Raw genomic sequence first — 19297 nt, 5'->3', positions numbered from 1 at the left:
TGCATCTCATGGTGCTACATTCAGCCTGGCAGTTGCACCTAATGACACGTAACATCTTTTTAGGAGCTGGAGCTATTGATGTCTGAAGTGGCACAAAACCCTCGTCACACTTCTGCCAACCCCAGTCTGTCGGAAGAAGTTCATCTGCACATCCCTTCCATTCTTGGACTTGCAGATACATGCGCAGGCTGTGATGCATTGCTGCTTCTGATGTTGGTGGTAACATCTGTGGTTGCACGTGAGAGGAGCTCCAAGCCACCTTGTCCCAGTACCGCTGATACCGGTGGGTGTCCAGGGTGTCAGTTGACTTTCCGTTGTCGATAATTATCACCTACAGTATGTATTTTCTCCTGCATCTGCCACATCACATACGGAAGCTGGATGTGTATCAAAAACCTTGGCCTGCTCACGGAATGTGTTGTTTGCTTTGAACTTTTTGAGGGAAGCTCCCTTTCCAATCCCATGAAGACGAGATGTCGTGTCGCACCCAAGAACTGCATGTAGAAACAGTATGTGCTTGCATATGTCTGCACCAATCATTTTCTTTGTAGCCTTGATGTTCCAGATGCGAGGCTTCTTCGTGTTCTTCTTTGATTCGGGACAAAAGAAGAGGTCATGGGATTCTAAGCTTGCATGTTAGCATAGGAGGACAAGGAGGTCTGTGTCATCACCAACTAACACAGTGTTGGTGACAGTAGCAGACTGCACAGCCTTCAGTACAATCAGGAGATCAGCATCCCCTGAGGCATGGTGTGTCTCAGTTCTTCTTCTGAAGCTCTTCACTCAACATAATAATGAATCGCTGTATATTCTGCCTATTGGCAAGAAACTGTTCCTTCTTCATTGTGAGACGCATGTCAGCTGTAAATGTCACAGTAGTGACAGCATTCCCTTTAGACCGTCTCTGGTGTGTCATGTCCTTCGTGTTGGTACTCTCATAACCATCAAACACGACACGTATGTAGATCCACGAGACCATGGGATGCATTGAACAAGTGCCCCGCCACCCAAAACATTCTGTTGCCCATCATTGGGGATATCGGCTGGGACATCGGATCCAAGAAGATCCCAGATGGCATCAGCAAAGACTGGCTTGTGTGCTTCTCGGAGCTGAAGAGAAGAATCAAAGAGGGCTGGTGGATAGCTGCACAGTTCATATTTTAAGGCCGACTCCAGTTCTTCTGCTGTCTGTGCAACAGTGATCAGTCTCTGGAAGAGGAGTTGTGGGTCAATCTGGACTTGCTCTCCATCAATCTTGACAGATGACTTCATGCCGAGGGTGACAACTTGGTCTTTCCTCTTAAATGTGTACTCGGCAGGTGTTTTCCCATCCATAGATTTCAATATTTTGGCTCCTACAGCATGTGCTGTATCGACGTTGACTGTGGGGTGTGCATGAACTCCAGTGGCAATGTTCCTCAGACGTGGATCACTACTGAACGGATTCCATTCCTGTCAATACTGAAGAGCTGATAATGTGACCTTCCAGTCACGACATTGTCTTGCCTTGGTCATGTACTTCTTCTGCTCTCCAGTGTTGTAGTTCACACCTGTGAGCTCCTGCATTGCCTGGTTTATTTCTGCACAGGCAGGCATTGATAGTAGCCATACCAGCCGTTGTTGCTCTATCATTCCTCGCCCTCATGTGAGTCCCCCGCTGGTCTTCAAACTTCTTATCAGAACTTGTTCGATGATCAGGTCAGATGAAAGACCTGCCCACAGGCTATCACTTCGTCAAACCACATGGAACCCCTCATAAAAACGTTGTTGGACATTGGGATGTTGAGTTTTGAGATTGGACATCTGCTGCAGATGCACCCTGGCAGATCTGGCATACAGGTTGTGGCCCGAGGCTGCCAGGTAAGGCAGCATTTCCTGGATGGCCTGTAGATGTAGTGCCCAGTTCCCAGTGCGCTCTGCCCGGATGTATTTGTGTAGAATGTTTAGCATGTCCAAATACTGAACCCAGAGTGCTGAAGTTCTAGAACATATCTTTGCAGACTCTGCATGCTTCTGAAGGTGGTCCTTGATTCGTTTCAAGACGTCAGACTTGCATACTTCTTCCACAGACTGGGGTTGGCAGAAGTGTGACGAGGGTTTTGTGCCACTTCAGACATCAATAGCTCCAGCTCCTGAAAAGATGTTACGTGTCATTAGGTGCAACTGCCAGGCTGAATGTCGCACCATGAGATGCACATGCAAGAAGCACAACATTGAGTGCACTCCAGCTTGTGGAAACTGCAGGGGCTCTGGCTGCCCAAACACTCAATGTGACAATGATGAGGATGATGACGACATTGTCGAGTTCCAACTTTGATACGCTTGATTTTTCTCAACATGTACAGTAAGTTTATAATGGATGTAGTTTCTGAGTTTAATGCGAATTTTCATTTTCATTTCGAAACCTTCGTCAGGCAGATGTGATTGCCCCGAGTGGAGTTGTGAATTTTGTCTTGTTTCAATGATTTACATAATTATATTGTATTGCCATAGACTTGATTTCATCTTGTATCTTCAACATTTGATTTTTTTTTTGGTCCAGGAGCCAAAATCAGTATCAGGTAAATATTTTTTTTTCGGGACAAAAAATTGACATTTTTGGACAAAAAAAAGCTATAATTTTTTATTTTACCCTCAATACATTTCACTTTTTTATAATTGTTCTTGTATATCAATATACTGACCATAACAAGAAACAATTAGAATGCAGAAAAACATATATTGACATGCTAAACGAGAGGGGGAGCACTCGGTAGAGTGCAAAACCTCCGCCGCCAATACTGCTAGGTCTAAAAAAGTGAACCTGATATCCTATTCATTCTATTTGATGTCAACAGTGCTCACAGAGTTATAGTTTGCAACTTTCCCTTTTCCTTTTAAGTTTTACATACTCAATTCATTCGTCATAACTAGATTCCTTGAGACAGAAATTGATTTCATGTGGGTATATCCACCTGAAATTCCAAAATCAGCCGCAATTATAATTTTGGCATGTATTTTTGTTGGAAATCACTTATAACATGTAGAAATGCAAAAAAAAGAAATCGAAATTTTGTTGAAAAAAAAGTTGCAAAATTTTATTTTCTCCAACAATTTTTTTTTGGGGGGTTGGAAATCACTTAAAACATATAGAAATGCAAAAAAAAAATATTCAAATTGGCCGCCATAGCGGCCATATTGGATTTTTGACCAAGTCCAAAATCTAATGGCATGATCCTTGGACCAGACCTAACCCCCCTCCCCCACCAAGTTTCGTCAAAATCCGTCGGAGTTTTTCCGTATTATACTGTTCACAAACAAATGAGAACGGGCACTCAGTAGAGCGCATACCTTCGCCAACGCTACATCCCCCCCCCCCCCGCCAGAAACTGTTGATTGTGAGGGTATTTAATCCCATACCACATCTGCCATCTCATATGTGTTATGATGGCTTAAAAACATTAAATTTCCTGCTGTTTGACACTGATTCACGAACATTGTACAATTTCTGTATGAACTCCCTGACCTTTTTGGGTGTCGGTATCAAGTCTATCTGATAACTGGTCACATTATAAGAAATCAAATATTACACATCACAGGATAGGGAATGAATTCTAAACATTTTGAATCGACTTACATGCAAATTGTATAAGAATTGACCGCGTTATGATAATAAAGGTCGTTGACCCCCCTGACCTTTGACCGAAACCGCTAACAAAGGTAATGACGTCATTGTGTCATATCGTATATCACAAGATTGGGCATTGAATTCACAACATTTTGCCATTGGTTGCATGCAAATTGTATAAAAATCGACCGCACTATGGCAACATGACGATTTTGACCTTTTCATGACCTCGACCTTGACCTTTGTACTCTTAATTTTGTAATTGGTATTAGAGTGTGGGCAACAGAACAGTCAACATTTTGATGTTGGTTTCATGCAAATCGGATAATAATTGACCGTGTTATGACTAAAACCGCACATTTTGCAATGTCGTGACCCCCCCTGACCTTTGACTCTCAACCGCTAATAAGGGTTATTAAGTCATTGTGTTATGTCACATATCTCAAGATGGGGCATTGAATTCTGAACATTTTGGCATTAGTTGCATGCAAATTGGATACATATTGACCGTGCTATGGTAAAAAGACGATTTTGACCTTTTCATGACCTTGACCTTTGGCCCGATCACTCCCAAAATCTCATCAAATGGTCCTCGGATAATAACCAATCATCCCACCAAATTTGCTGCGATTCAGTTCAATACTTTTGGAGTTATGCGAATAACAAACAAACACACATATTCACAAATAAATAAATAAATAAATACACAGCGATCAAAACATAACCTTCGCAACAAAGTTTGCGAAGGTAACAAACAAACAAACAAACAGAAAGGGGTGAAAACAGTAACCTCCATCCATCTTCGATGGCGGAGGTTAAATATCAATCTTTACAATTTTCTCATTTTCCCCGAAGCCGGGTGGCGGCCATATTTGATTTCCATGATTTCAGGACTTTCCCCCCCGGAGGATCCTTTAGGACTTTTTTCTGTTACTGAGGACATACCCAGGAATCAAAAATCTGATGAGTTTGCTTTTGTTGCAATTTTTGGGAGGTCATCCGACATTTTGACTGTACTATTGGAGTACCGCAGTTCGAGCAGAGGGTGGTGGGCTCTTGACAGAGGAGTCCAAAGTGAAGGCCCGCCAGGCCGGTTATTTTGAGCAGCTATACCAGACTGATTCACCAGCTGTTGGATGTCAGATGTGTTACTATCCCGATTGCTGACACTTCAATTAACTGTGTTCCACGTTAATTTGTGGAAACACAAGCTGCAGTGGACTGGTTGAAATGGGCGAAAGCTCCTGGGATCTGCAGCATCCATGCTGAACTTCTCAAGGCTGGTGGAAATGTTGTACTCGTGTCATTGTGTGCAGTTCTGTGCACTGCCTGGAACACAGGCATCATCCCAACTGACTGGAAGAGAGGCCTTGTTGTCCCTCTCTTTAAAGGGAAGGCTGATCACCAGGACTGCAACAACTACCGAGGGGAGTCACTGCTTTCAGGTCTGGGCAAGGTCTTTGCTCGCATAATTCTTGATAGGATTTGCCACCATCTGATTGAGCACCAGCATCCAGAGCAGTCAGGCTTTGCACCAAAGAGATCAACAATTGACCGTATCCTTGCTCTTCGGGTCCTCACCGAATGCAGATGAGAGTTTCAGCAGGAGCTGCTTGCAGCTTATGTTGATCTCTGTAAAGTGTTCAATGCAGTGAATCGGGATGCCCTCTGGAGGATTCTTGGTTTTCGTGGGGTGCCACCAAAACTGATCAATCTGATGTCTGAACTATACTCTGGTACTTAGATTGCTGTGAGATGTGGTTACACCAACTCCAACTTTTTTACAGTTGGTACTGGAGTTTGTCAGGATTGTGTGTTGGCCGCCACACTTTTCAGCACTTCTATGGACTGCATTTTGGGGAAGATGTCGGAGAAATCAATCTGCGGTGCATCGTTTGGGAATGTCAAGGTCTCTGACCTTGATTTAGCAGATGATGCAGTCATCTTTGCAGAGGCTCTGGATATCGTTTTGGGGGCCCTCGAGGTGCTGAATGAGATGTCTGTGCCACTGGGATTAACGGTTTCCTGGGTCAAAACTAAGATCCAGGCTTTCAATGACATCTTGGATGCTGCTCTCTTGTCTGTACCTCTTTGTGGTGAGGATGTTTTGGTCACGGAGAGATTCACTTTCCTTGGCAGTAATATTCATGTCTCTGCTAGCTTTGAGCCAGAGGTCAATGTCACCACTGTCGGGCTTGGGGAGTCATGGATTCAAGGATCATGGGGTGTGGCACGACCAGTACCTGTGCAGGAGGATGAAAGTCAAAGTCTTCAGGTCCTTGGTGCTTCCAGTCTTGCTCTATGGATGTGAGACTTGGACTTTGACTGGAGATCTGATAAGGAGACAATTCCTTTGGTACCAGGTCTCTTCAGCGAGTCCTTGGCTATCTCTGGTCAGACTGTGTCCAATGACTGGTTGCTGAGAGAGACTCAAATGAGATTTGTTACTTGCATAGTCCAGGAGCATCAGCTGCATCTGTATGGACATGTGGCTCATTTTGCTGATGCTGATACTGCTCACCAGATTCTATCAATGAGGCAGCCTCATGAGTGGAGGAGGCCAATGGGCCAACCTGTGCTTCGTGGTTGCAGCATGTTGATCAACATCTCAAGAAGATGGTGATGTGCCAGGCATCTGCCTGGTGGATAGCCAGACGGAGGCCCCTGGAGTTCCGGTGGAAAGTGGATGCAGCGATGTGTTGCTCTGGCACATGCTCCCTTACCTGACCTGACCTTTAACCCCTGGCTTTCCCTCAAGTCCCTCTATCAAACTTATGTCCAGAACATCCCTTTATCCACTTCCCCTCTCCCTCTCCACTACTCTCTTCTGTCACACATCATTAATCCCACCTCCTCCCCCCTCCCCCCCCACATCGGAGTCTACCCTATTCCTACCAAGTTTGGTGGCAATCACTCAAGCTGTTGCAGAGATTTCCCTCACCACTATTCCAAATCCCCTATAAATTGAAAAATCTATAAAAGCCGATAATTTATTCACCATAAATCCCCCATGAGGACCATATTATGCAAGTCACGTTGGGTAGCATTGTGGCCCATAAGGCTGATGTGAATAACTACACTTTGATACAGATATGATGTACTCCAATTATAGAGGTGATGGCAACTGTAAGGAGGCATTGCAAACCACCAACAGCAACATGCAGTGTATAATAATAAAAATAAAGTGGCATCCCAAAGGTGTAGACACAGACACATCCTGAAGGACAAGTTGCATTTAATAAGGTGAGGATTACAAGTTGAAAAATCCAGATTGCCAAGGATTGGAGGGTCGGCACAAAGTGTCACGAGCTGATATGACATCAGACTATCTCTCAAATTTTTATTGCAATCGAGTTTAATCGGCCAATATGGAACACATAAACTACAAGGCAAAAGTTAGCACATGGTGAGGGAAAAGGGCTGGGCCTCTGGGAATATGTTCCCTTGAATACAAGATACAAAGCAACAGACAGACAGACAAGCAGAAAGATGGAATGTGACAACAAGGAGAGCTTTGCATACTTTGACTGATGTGAGACTGGTTAGCAAACAATAAACAAATTTGTGAAAAGGAACGGGAAGAGGAGACTACAGAGATGAAACGAGCATTGGAAAGGAGAGAAGATAAAAGTAAGAGAACAAAGGAGTATTTTGAGTGGAGCGATCGACAGATGTGTGGGATCAACGACTGTGTTTGATGAAAGGGGGTCAAAAACTCGAACTCTGCCATATTTGTATGATGATGTGTAGATGCACATTCAAACCGAGCTCATGAGCTTTCCATATGACTTTAATGTGCACATCTAGCACAATTGTCCACCACTTTTATCACTCTGAAAGCCAAACAGCAAAGAAAACAAAACACAGGTCATGAATGCATTATTAGTGAATAGTCCTCTACCGGTTTCACCCGAGGGGACTATAGGTTTGCTCTGCGTCTGTCCTGTTGTCTGTCTGTCCCACCTGTTGTTTTTCAGACTTTTTCCCATACACTTTAACATATTCAACTGTACCTTAGTACAAGGCTTTATTGTATAAAGTTACAGAACAAGTTCGAGTTTAAGGGCATTTCGTCAATTTTTTTTTCACAGAGTTTTGCCCTTTTTAGACTTGGAAAATATCACATCGGTAGGGGACATGTATTGCAAAGCCATTCGTGCTCTTAGTTTCCATTGTATTGGTGGAAAATCGTTTCTTGAACCATGGTGGGATGCTTTTTAAACTGACAAAATTGTCAATGTGGAATCCTGACATGTTGAAGACTTATGCTCATTGAAAGAGATTCAAGGTAGCCAGTCGGTTGTAATCTCCTTACGTTGCTATCACAAGACGGAACGAGGCTCTCCCTGGACCCCTGAAGGTATCCGTCTTGTTTTCTTGTTAGGAGTACGTTTCAAGTACCAAGCTATGATGTTGTCTACTTTCATCATTAGAACATTTTCATCTCTTTGGTCTCACATCTTTACTCCAAGGGCTCTTTGAAGGATTTTCACAATATCTTGGTATTGGAGTCAGTGTAGCTTTCTTGGTGTCCTTGCTTGAGCACAGAGCGAACAACGCAGTGACTCCAGCGTTGAACCCAGTGTTATTTTTGTTATGTCAAAATGTCCTTCTCAAAGATATAATGCATGGAACAAAAAGGGGGACTCTTCCCTGGGCCTTTAACACTGCAAAATAGAAAACTAATTTCAAGGTTTTACCTTTTTATGAAAAGCTCGTTCTGGAACATGAGGTTTAATAATCCTTCCACATTGCGCTTTGTTTTCCTACTTTGTGCACTTACTCCATCCTTGCAGTGTGTAATTTGGATTCACATTCAGCATTAACGAGCTTTTTCCTTGAGGACATGTGTTTTCATCGTTTGGTTATCCACAACAAACCAAGCAAAGGACATTTGCTTTCAAATGCTTGCACACCGCAAAGAATGTAGTGAAAAGCCTTGGGCATTGTCTCCATCTCTCTATGGTGAGCTCGTGCTGAAGGATATCTGTTTGCAGGTAATTGACGTGTGAGCAGACGGCCGGCATCCCTCGCGTGTGCTTCTGATGCTGATTATATTGGGAGCAGACGAGGCTCTGTGTGCCATCACTTCGATTTAGTGCTAATATCCCAAAACAAAATTGGCACTCTTCATGGGTCTACAGCTGTGGGGCAATAATCAGTGTTGGTGATTAACAGATGGTTGGGATCCCATCTCATCTTGTCAAACTCCGACTAGCACTTGGTTTGAAGCGTCATGCACCTACAATGGCCTCGGTATCGTGTATCAAGACCTTTTTTGCCGCATGACATCACGTCTACATCTTGACCACACAACACAACTCGAGCAATGAAAACACCGATCGATAGCTTGTGTTCAGCTTGCTCGGGTTTGTCTCTTCAACAGTGCAGGCAATCATATATTTTACGAACGTGTGCAGCAGATTTGTGCAGTTGTCCGTTGGATTCTTGCGTTGCAAGTGCCATAATATTCTGCAGGTAAAACGGGCCTCCGGATACTAATTAAATGGCCAAGTTGAAATAAGGCACGACAAATTGAGTGAAACAAATTATTTGCTTGTTTGTTACCTCTGTCACCGAAGGTGAAGGAGGTGATGTTTTTCACCCCTTTTCTGTCTGTTTGTTTGTTACTTGCAAAATCGAATATTTTTCAAGTATATTGGTTCGTCGATTTTGTTATTCTGTCTTTTTGTCTGTCTGTCTGTCTGTCTGTCTGTCTGATTATCGCCTGCAGGTCAGATTTTTAAACCGATCTTCACGAAACCACCACATGGTAGAGTTTGTCAAAAGGAAGAAGTGTATTGTTTTGAGGTCAAAAGGTCAACATTGGCCAAAGGTCAACGTATGTGAGATTTGTAAAATCCTCAATTTTCATCCGATTGACTTGAAATTTAAACAAGATTTATAATTCAGGTCACTGATTTCAACCAGCCAATTATTTTTGAGGTCACCATAGACCTAAAGGTCAACATAGGCCAAAGGCCAACAGCTTAGGTGAGATTTCTATAATCCTCAATTTCCATCCGATTTACCAGAAATTTGAAGAGAAGTTGCATGTTTGGTCATTGAATTAAACCACCAATTATTTTTGAGGTCAAATTTGTTTTATGGATTTTGCAAGTATCTTGCTATGCATGATGTCATCTTGTTGTTTGTTTGTCTGTTTAGTACAGGCATTTTAGCATAAATATTTGGTCAGCCTCCAACAAATTACAACAAAAGCAAACTCAACAGATTTTGATTCCTGGATATGTCCTCAGTGACAGAAAAAAAGTTCTAAGGGATCCTCCGGGGGGAAAGTCCTGAAATCATGGAAATCCAATATGGCCTCCACGCGACTTCGGGGAAAATGAGAAAATTGTAAAGATTGATATTTTAAGATGTAAATATATGTTTTTCTGCATTCTAATTGTTTCTGATTATGGTCAGTATATTGATATACAAGAATAATTATAAAAAAGTGAAATGTATTGAGGGGAAATTATAGCTTTTTTGTCCAAAAATGTCAATTTTTTGTCCCGAAAAAAAAAAATTTAGCTGATACTGATTTTGGCTCCTGGACCAAAAAAAATAAATGTTGAAGACACAAGATGAAATCAAGTCTATGGCAATACAATATAATTATGTAATTCATTGAAACATGACAAAATTCACAATTCCACTCGGGGCAATCACATCTGCCTGACGAAGGTTTCAAAATGAAAAGTAAAATTCGCATTAAACTAAGAACGTACATCCATTATAAACTTGCTACACATGTTGAGAAAAATCAAACGTATTAAAGTTAGAACTCGACAATGTCGTCATGATCCTCATCATTGTCACATGGAGTGTTTGTGCAGCCAGATCCCCTGCAGTTTCCACAAGCTGGAGTGCACTCAATGTTGTGCTTCTTGCATGTGCATCTCATGGTGCTACATTCAGCCTGGCAGTTGCACCTAATGACACATAACATCTTTTTAGGAGCTGGAGCTATTGATGTCTGAAGTGGCACAAAACCCTCGTCACACTTCTGCCAACCCCAGTCTGTGGAAGAAGTATGCAAGTCTGACGTCTTGAAACGAATCAAAGACCACCTTCAGAAGCATGCCGGGTCTACAGAGATATCTTCGAGAACTTCAGCGCTCTGGGTTCAGGATATGGACATGCTAGACATTCTACGCAAATACATCCGGGCAGAGCGCAATGGGAACTGGGCACTACATCTACAGGCCATCCAGGAAATGCTGCCTTACCTGACAGCCTTGGGCCACAACCTGTATGTTTTACCAGAAGGGTGTTGTAGGCGGGCCTTGAGCGCCCTGCGGAAATGTGGTGAGGGCAAGGCTGGAGAGGAGATGGTAGAAGACAAAGACCACCAACCAACCTGCGGTGATTGAGTGAGAGGCCCAAAGACTCAGCCTCATCGCAGGAGATACCAATGATCCGAAATGCCTTTGTTTCTGCAGCGTGAAGCCGAGAAAGGTGGGAGGCAGGAGCACCAGCCCAGAGGGGAGAGCAGTACTCCATCAGGCCATGGACGAAGCTTTGTATGTGGTCAGGAGCTCAGCCAGCCTGAGGATGGACTTTGCACAACGGAGGATTCCCATTTGGCGACTTGATTTGGATGCCAGGTTGGAAATTAGTGGGGCAACTTAGCTAAATATAGCATAACAATTGTGCATTTTGTGAGGAAAGCACCAATTTAGCACACTAGTAGCCTATCATATTATGAACAGATTTGGATATTGGGCCGTCTCAAAATTTTTGATGGCATTGGAAAATGGCTGCCACAGCCATCAGCGGCTGAATTTGAGATGGCCCAATATTCAAATATGTTCATAATATATTCGGCTACTAGTGTGCCTAATTTGGTGCTTTCCTCACAAAATGCACAATCGTTATGCTAAGTTGCTCCACTAAATGTGGCTTTCCCAGGAAAGATCATGGCAGATAGTGAGACCCAGAAGCTTGAAAGAAAGGACTTCTTCCAGAGGATTGTTGAGAAAGTGGATGGGGGGGGGGTATTGCCAAATGGTCCTTTTGGAGAGACATAGTGAGAGTGTGAGATTTGTCCGGATTGAAAGGACATGTTCCAAGTTTTGGCACAGTTTGTGATTTTACCCAGATCTATAGTGAGCGAAGAAGCTGCTGCTTGCCGGTCTGAGGGATGTCAGATGCTACGGCAGAGGGTGGAGTCATCAGCAAAGAGGGTAGAGTCATCATTGTTGTGGTACATCGTCAATTCTGTCTCACATATATGTTCCCCCTCTATCTTTCACCTCTCTCATCTCAAGTGGCATACGGCAGATTCTGCTCGAGCTAAGAAAGAATATCTGAACTCCGTGTTCACCTTCAATCTCGTGTTCACAATCCATCCCGGTTTCTTCCCATTCCACTCTCGCACCAGCACTAGGTACTCAACTTTCTTTTCTTCTTACCAAAAAGGTAGAGGAAGTCCTCCCTGCCTCGACAATGTTTTGGCAATGGGCCCAGATGGCATGAGTGCCCATGTTCTGAAATCCTTTTCTACTCCTCTTACTAATCCTCTGTCTGAGCTTTGCAGCCTGTCCTTCTTTGGCTGCCTCCTGTCCACCTGCAGGTAAGCAAACATCACTCCCATCCATAAGAAGGGTGCAAAACATCTTCTCAATAAGAGACCAGTTAGTGTTTTTTTTTATCCATATTTTCCATTATTGTATAGATGGACAAGCAAGGGATGCAGGTAATGATGAGGCATTATGGACAATGCAAAGGGTGGACCAGATGTCTGCAGAAGCAAAATTTTAGGATGGGTGGGGTTGGTTTAATGGGCATAGAAAAGATCATGGTTTTGGATGGGGGATGATTTGAGGTTGTGGTGAACAGCTGTCTTGAACACCTGGAGTGAAGAAAGAGATTGAAGAGAGTGTGGAAGTTTGTTCCACAGGTGGGGAAAAAGAGGAATAAATGAGTGGAGGTGAGTAGTGGCTGTGGATTTTGGCAGTTTCATGAGAAGTGGGTTGTTGGTGGACCGCATACGTCCTGCAGATACCTGGGGGGTACAAAGCACAGTGAGGGCAGAGGGTGCAAGACTCGAAGCAGCCTGATCAAACTGTTTTTCAAACAGCCTGATCTCCAACCATCAGTTTTGATTCTGGCCCATTCTTTCAACTCTGGACATGTTGCTGCTTCTCTCTCAGTTATGGATGGAGGCCCTAAATCTCAAAAACGTCAATAATGCTTCTCTGGATATATCACACTCACTTAATACAGACCAACAACCTTCTGGTGCCGGCAGGATGGTATGCACACTCACCTCGATGCTATCTATCCCAGATTTGAATGTTGGCCCAGCTATAACCTGTCATCCCGGTGTTTCATAGGCAGGGTGATTCTTCATTGTGTGCCCTCCCTCGGATGGATGTTGAACAGGTGTCCCGGACTGCTGCTGTTAGTTGATGGATGTGTAAGATCCCACAGTGTCCTTATGGTGAGCTAACGCTGGCATTATGGTTAAATTCCGAATTCCTGCCATGACCTACAGGGGGCATTGCATGAGAGGCACAGTTGCAGCCTCAAACAATGATGCTACCCTGCAGCCTTATGCTGCATATTAAGGAAGAAGAAGAAGAAGAAGAAGAAGAAGAAGTTTCCTCCGCTTACCAAAATCGCTGCCTGTGGCCTATATTCCACATTCATACCTGTTTTTCTGAATTCCTCCGCTCACACAGGCAACACGTTGCTATCAATGGAACTATTCCCTCGTCCACTGGAGACTGGGATGCCCATTGCCAGTGTCTTCGACTCTGTTTTGGCCCAAATCTACATAAACGACCACTCTAATGCTCTGGAAACTCTTCTGTTTTGCAGATGACTCTACATTGTGTTGTACAATACCCCGTCCCACTGATGGACAGCAGGCAGCTGAATCACTCTCTGCTGATTTGAAATTGATGAGATGCTGGTCTTATAAATGGAATATGTCTTTCAATCCTCAAAAAACTCAGTTTCACTCTGTCCCTCTGGAATGGTCATTAAATAAACCCATCTGCAGTATAAACACACAAGAGTGAATTGGTTAAAGTTATCCACCATAAAAGATCACAAGTGCTGACGTTTCGAGCTTTACTCTTCATCCGATTAAAAGCCGTATTGCTCGGACGAAGGATGAAGCCCAAAACATGTGCTTTGTCCTCTTTTATGGTGGAGAACTTTAACCATTTCACTCATATTTTCCTTCTCTTGTGCTGCCAGTGCATTTCGCCAGTTCTTTGCTGGAATTCGCAACTATTATTATCTATCTATAGTTTATACCTTCATGGCGAGTCACTGTCAGAGATGTAATCTCTTCAACTTGTAGGCCTCACTGTCAGCAATGACCTTTGCTGGGCCAACCACATCGCAATGTTGGCTTCCAAAGCTTGCTGCAGACTCGGCATCCTCCTTCCTAAGCCGTTGCTTGAATATAATCAGTACTACTCACTGCTTAAACGACCACTGTCCATAGCTCAATAGCTTGCTGCTCTCCGATATCTGCTGGTGCCGCAGCATCACATTTCTCATTTGTGAAAGCTGTGGAATCTAAAGCTCTCAACCATTTTGCCATCCTCCACAAGGAGGTTGAAGCACAATGCCTTTTGTTCTCACATCACAGGTCGGCAGATTGTCTGTTTTTTACTGCTTCTCCTTCAGTCGAGCTCTTTGTCTGCTCCCTCGACCCTCAGGCCCTCCCCAGAAACTTCAGTGTGCATGCATTTGTCCAGTATCCTCCACCTTGTCAAACTCAAAGTTATGGCTTACTGCGGTACTTAACTCTTTTATTGCTCTTTTCGCCCATATGTTGAACCTTTTTTCTGATGCTGTTCAAACAGACTCCTCCTATATTATTAAGCAAGCAATGTACTACCATCTCGTTCTATCCCCATCCATTTCTGCAAACCTTCTCACCCTCAATATTCCTACTTATCCTGACCCAATCCTCTTCCTTGTTGGTTACTGTGTTTCCTTCCCTCCATTCGCTTCGCTTTACCTGCTTGTGCATTTCCTTGTTTGTTGTATCCTACCTGTTGCTCCAGTTTCAGTTGATTGCCTATTTACCTTTGGCCACCTCATCATTCCATGAGCCTCCATCTTGTCTCGCGATATTATTGCTATGGGGGTAAATTAAAGAGAGTAAGTATGAGGGGAAGGAAAGTTTCGGTGGAATGAAGAAATGAAAGGATAAAACTGAGAACGATCAGCAGAATGCAGTTCAGTCTGTGCACATGATGTACCTTCCGTACCTTATCGCCTAAACAAGTCAACAGAATATACGAAGAAGTATGGGACTTGCAGGCACAGCTTTGGAGACATGAACATTTTCAATTGCTTCAGACAATATAACAGTTGGAAAAGCATAATACATTCAGCAGAATTTTGCTTCTTACTTTAAATTTGAAGATAACAATTGCTGGTAAAAAATAATAATTTGCAAATCGCACTTTTTGTCCATCATGATTGCCATTAATAGCCTGGTGTTGGCTTCGTGGTTAGGGTGGTGGCTTGGGATCCCAAGGTCCTGAGTTCAAGCCTCGTTGGCTGCTGAATTAGGGGGTTTAATTGGTCAACCAGGCGGTTGACTCAGCCTGTCATCCTTCCGAGGTCGGCGAAATGAGTACTAGTGTACTGGTCGCGGTGTATGCCCCTGTAAGAATAGGTGTACCATATCCCTGTGTGTCGTAAGAGGCGACCAGGGTTGGCGTCAGGAAGGGCATCCGGCCATAAAATATTGCCTCAAGGAAAAGCCAACCCCTGCACAGCAGGGAAAAATGGCTGTAAAACGGTCATTTTATGATTGCCATTAATAGCTGAAGATATGCAAAAAAACCCTGGGAACGAAAATTAGTTTGGAGCTACTGAACAGCAAAGTAGCTGCATAAGAGCTACTGAACTATAGTGTAGAGGAGCGACTGAATCAGCCAACAAGCACACTCTGAGAGAACAAGCAGTGCAATCTGGTAGCGTACACGAGAACACACCACTTTATACCTGCAGGAAATACAGCAGTAGTTTGTAATTTGTTTAAGGTGCTGATGATAATTCGCTTACAATTCAAAAAAGCACCATGACTTCGAGAAAATCTATTGGTGGCCCCAGTGATAAAAGATGGGTCTTCCGGCTTAACATCCTTATGATGAATGGTATACAAATCGAAGCATTTGAAACACTGGGGACAGTTTATAGGTGAGTTGAGATTCGAACCCAGGCCAGACAGCTCCAACGCAAGTGCACACACCGAAAAGGAATCCTGCCAGCACTTTTTTCACCAAGGCATTAGTGTACAGAGCTACGTGTGAAATTACCCACATTTTGCCTTTGAAAGGAAGAGGACACTGAAATTTATCTTGGAAGAAATACTTGCTCCACAAAGAAATGATCAAAATTGGCCATTTCTCTGCATTGCAAAAGTATAAATTTTATTCCATGTCAAGAAATTTTATATATTAATATTTTATGTGATGAAGTTGACATGCAATGTTTATTGAAAAACTAAAGGAAATATGGAAAAAATAATGACATATATATATATATATATATATATATATATATATATATATATATATATATATATATATATATATATATATATATATATATATACATACATACATATGTTTTTATATAAATGCAATATTACGTAAAATATTTATATATATATATCAAACACACACACACACACACATTTTGGAAACGATCTGGATTAAATTTTTTCTGCAGTATTTCACAAAGCGGATTATTTATCTGACTGCATGTTTTTTAAACTCCCAAACATACTGTACTTATCACGTTGGTGCATTCCAACAGTGTTGAATGTGGCAACTGTCTTTTTCACTTCACCAAATTTCGGACAAAATAGATCATTGTAATTGCCATTCTTGAAGGTCTGGGCAAGTCTATGTAATCAACATGAAAAATGAAAGTGCTAAAGATCTAATCCTGTGCCGACCAGGCGTATCCAGGACAAATCACCTCAATGTCCCTCGGGCATTCCCCATGAATAACCAAAATCTCTGGATTATTTTGTTGTATACCAAATCTCGGCAAAAAAACAAGAGTGAGGAGACGGGGCGCAAAAAGGTAATGCACTGTCTGCAGGTGGATGCCATGAACAAGGGAATGAGGAGAGATGGAGGGAGGAAACCAGGAAGGGGATTGGGGAAAATATATATATATATATATATATATATATATATATATATATATATATATATATATATATATATATATATATATATATATATTATTATAATAATAGTAATAATGATCGGTCTTCCCTGACAAGAAACTTCAAAACAGGACGACACCATTATGCCTCTCAAAGCCTGTACTTTGATTGCCAATGTATGGTTGTTTGTCCGTTCTCTATCCTTTTTAAATCCAAAGCAAGGACGCAGCACATACCATTTTTAAAGACTTTGTTATGACTTTGATATGACGTTCCATTTTTTTTTTTAAGACTAATGCAAAGATGCACACAAGGAACTTTGGTGCAGGAGGAGGCCATTCGACCCATCATGCCTGTACTGCACTAATCCCAATATCATCTCCCATCCACAGAAAAGCTATCTACCATCCATCCACACCAGCCAATATCCTCATAACCCTCCATCTCAAATGCATCCTGGTACGTATCTAAATCCCATTTACACTTATCCACCCTCTACGCTGCCACTACCTTTTTGGGGAGACAATTCCACACATTAACTACTCTCAGAATGAAAGACCCCTGCTTTAAAACTGAGCTAACTCTCTTCTTCCTTACCTTCAAACTATGACCCCTGGTCCTAACACTGTTGCATCTGCTGAAAAGCCCCACTGCACCTATTTTATCCACACCCTTGATTATCTTAAACATCTCAAACACATCCCCTCGTAATCACCTCCTTCCCAATGGATAAGATACTGCTTCTTTCAACTGCTCCTCATAGCTTAGTCTATCTTGCCCTGGAATTTTTGAGTTGCTTGACACTGTACCCTCTTTATGGCAACTATATCCCTCCTCAGATGTGGTGACCAAACTGGACATAATATTCTAGATGAGGCCTCACTAAATTACTATACAGTGTTAAAACTACATCTTTTTATTTCTAATTGATTCCCCTACGAATACAAACTAAAACCCTGTTTGTTTTACTTATAGCTGCCTTGCACTGTGCTGTCTGCTTTCCCCCTGAATAAATTACCACTTCCAGATCCTCCTCCTGTGTGACATGTTCCAAAATTGCCCCTTTCATCATGTAATCTGTATTTTCATAATTCTTACCCATCGCCAGTACCTTACATTTCCTTGTGTTAAACTGCATTTGTCAATCTTTTGCCTGATCTATTAAAGGATCGAGACTTTCCTGAATATTATCACTAACCCCTCTGCTCTCCATGTCTCCTCCAAGCTTTGTGTCATCTGCAAATTTAGAAAGCTGACTCTTAGTCTCATAATCCAAATCGTTGATGTAAATGATAATGAATAGTAATGGTCCTCGTACTGATCCCTGAGGTACCCCACGACTTACATCCTCCCAGCAAGACATCCTCCCACTCACAGCCACTCTTTTCTTCCTCTCACAAAGCCACTTTCCAATCCAATTAGCTACCTGACCAGCCACCCACAATCCCTCATCTTAGTTAAAAACCTTCTAGAGGGTACCTTATCAAGTGGCTTCTGAAAGTGAAGACGGAATATGTCCACTACACTTCCCTCATCTACCCAATCAGAAACTACTTTGTAGAATTCCACAAAATTTGTCAAATATGACCTCATTTTGGTAAATCCATGCTGACTACCTTTAATTGGTTTTGTTTGTTAAAATGTTTCCCGAATCTCATCATAATCATTCAACATAAGCACAAGCCCATGGTCACCTCCTCAAATTATACACCACCAGAACCACTGCCGCTGCTTTCGACACAACCTGTTTGTTTCAGCGCTGCCGCTTTAGCTCAGTTATATTTCATCTTGCCCACTCACAGATGTTATGAACCCATCGCATCTTTGGTCGACCTACCGAATGACGACATCCCTCCAGACAACCATCCACAACAGATGCTGTGTCAGTCCACCATGCCAAATCACATGGCTCAGCCATGCTGCCTTGCAATCCATCACATTGCTACTGCCGAGGCACCATCGGTCACTGATCATCTCCATTAGACTCTCGTTTGTAACATGGTCGTGCCACTTGGTGTTGAGCAGGTGTCACCAGATGGTTCAGCCAAAGCCGTCTCGTCGCCTGATATCGGTTGCCTTCAACAACAAGGTGTTGGCACCATTCAGTACTCTTCACATCATTAGTGCCTGAGCAAGCTGTGCCTTTGTTTCTAGGCAGACATGTGTGGAACGCAGGTATTTACACTGCTGAAGGATGGATTTTCCCATACTTATCTGCATTCGAACCTCCTTGCTTGAGTGTGGTTGATTGACATGCCCAGGTACTTGAAAGATATGATGCAAGGTATTGGTAATGAGCGGTATGTGATAGTGTTGTCATCCGTTGTTGGCTGGCCCACCTTGTATTCCGTCTTACCAGGATGGCTTATTTGCCCATACCCATCTGATATGTGACCCAGGAGAGCAAGCATCTCTTCTGCGTCAGCTCTGCAGAGTGCCATCATCACGAGGTCATCGGTGTATCTGATATCCTTGATGGAAATACAACTTTTATATAGTGCCCTGAGGTGTGATGTGCATTCATA

General features: G+C 42.8%; 1 protein-coding gene across 4 annotated transcripts in view; it reads left to right on the top strand.

Moving 5' to 3' along the window:
* Window positions 1–19297, top strand: part of LOC147017206 (CUB and sushi domain-containing protein 3-like) — an 879227-nt gene that overhangs the window by 108602 nt on the left and 751328 nt on the right. Inside the window, exon 3 of one of the 4 annotated variants that reach the window (XM_085846659.1) lies at window positions 17165–17231. The exons of the other annotated variants lie outside the window; for them this stretch is intronic. The gene's annotated coding sequence lies outside the window, so the exon portion shown is untranslated. The remainder of the gene's footprint in view (window positions 1–17164; window positions 17232–19297) is intronic. 4 annotated transcript variants of the gene reach the window in all.

The sequence above is a fragment of the Eptatretus burgeri genome, chromosome 11 (assembly GCF_056783735.1).
Source record: "Eptatretus burgeri isolate ZD-2024b chromosome 11, Ebu_testis_v1, whole genome shotgun sequence".
Taxonomy (NCBI): Eukaryota; Metazoa; Chordata; class Myxini; order Myxiniformes; family Myxinidae; genus Eptatretus; species Eptatretus burgeri.
This window is presented reverse-complemented; position numbering and strand designations above follow the sequence as displayed.